The following is a 1947-nucleotide window of genomic DNA, read 5'->3' on the forward strand; positions in this document are numbered from 1 at the left end:
TATGCGACAGAAATCCCATACTGTAGCACACAGATTTTATAATTTTAATGATAAATGTCTTCTATTGCGAGACTAAAAGGCAATTGCCTCGTATCAGAGCCATCATAATACAAGAAGAAGACCGAAAGTCAAATATTGTCTTATATTTTCAAAAAAAAACACAATTTTCTCATTAAATATTGATTTTAGGTATAGGAAGTTATTAATAATACAAGATTAAACAACTATTACACAGGGTACTTCTCAGGAAGCTATCGATTGCGAACTAACTAAATCGTTACTAATTACTAATTTTGAAATTTTCTTTTTAAAATCAAAAAAGGTAAAACTAAAACCTAAACTATCATTTGAGATTAAACGGGAAGTTCTAAATAATATTGCCTATTCTAAACAAGAAAAATTTATTTATAAGTTTTATAACATCTCTACTTAAATTTGGACGAAAATCATATTTCTGTTTGCTATTGGTAATTTTCTCAGGGAAAATACGTAAATAAAAATGACTTTTTAAGTAAAAAAAAGTCAAAAATACAAGTTATTCCAAAAAAGGACTGTCCTTTTCAAAAAAGGACAGGGGGCAACCCTAGGTATTTCTGGAATGAAAATTTAATGGCAAATCTACAACTTTAGTTTGAAAATATGTTCCGGCCACCTATGTTTACAAAAATGTCTAAAATGTGCTTTACTATTGCCTCCATTATCTGAAAAAAAAATGAAAGAAAAGTCATCAATCACAAACCTAATATACATAGAACTGTTTCGGAAGCCTGAGTCACCCTGTAAATATTCAAAAGTAACTGAAAGTTTATATAGAATTACCTGAAAGTTTAAATTGAAAATCTACGTTGGAGCGATTTTCGAAAACTACCTACTAACGTTTCAACATAAGTATATGTGGGATATTAATTATATTATTATATTAGACCTTATAACAAAACTCATCTGACGAAAAAGTATTAATGTAGTATATTAATATGGAGTAAAAATTTTACTAATTACTTTATTTTTACTTTACTAATTAAATTCGTTCCAAAAAACGATACGCCACTGGCCATGAGAACAATCCAAATGGGCCTAGTTGCCGGGGTCGGAAATTTTAGACTTCTCTGTCTCTTCTGTCCTTGTCTGACATATTGGAATGTTTGATACACTACCAACGAGTATTTATGAATGAGATGTTCGGTCTATATTTATAATGTCTTTGGTCTACAGTTAATTTTCACTCGATTTTTCCTCCACTTGACTTCAAAAGACACAAAACACACGTAATAATACGAATCAAAATGCATCATCTTCCAAAACGCAGGGTATTTAACAAAAGTTGACACAAAATTCTAACCTATAATTTGGCAAGACTTTGACAAACGTCAAAAATGACAAAAATCTAAAGGCGAGTTCATACGCATCGGCGTCCGTTTGTCGTTCATCGTTCCGTCAAACCAATAAAATTGAAATACGATCTGTCATTTTTTAAATAAACCAATAAAACTGGTTAAAAACAACAAAACACGACGTATGACGGATTTATATTTAAACCCATCCATAGATAACTTAAAAATTATTAGAAACTTTTTTAGTAAAATAAATAGATTGGTATGGGACGTCATCTGCTTTTCTTCTGTCATCGTCTGTCGAAATCTTACCTGAGAAAAAAAAACAGAGTATAGCTTTATCTATAAAGAAGTAAACAATCATTTAAATCAATGCATGAACGATTCGAGGTGTAACGCGAACGTAGTCGCGGGAAAAAGCTAGTAATATTTTAAACAGTGTACTTAAACAGCCGTTAAACGGGAGCCTACTAAAATGCCGTTAATAGATATTGTGACGTCGTTCATGTCGGCGGAAAGTAATGGTTATTTGGAGGGCGTTAATTCATTAGTTAGTTGGTTATTTGGTGGGGTTGGTTGATTTTTACTAATTTATATTTGTTTTTTATATTTTTTA

The sequence above is a fragment of the Sitophilus oryzae genome, unplaced genomic scaffold (genome assembly GCF_002938485.1).
Source record: "Sitophilus oryzae breed Bouriz unplaced genomic scaffold, Soryzae_2.0 scaffold_660_pilon_pilon, whole genome shotgun sequence".
NCBI classification, from domain to species: domain Eukaryota; kingdom Metazoa; phylum Arthropoda; class Insecta; order Coleoptera; family Curculionidae; genus Sitophilus; species Sitophilus oryzae.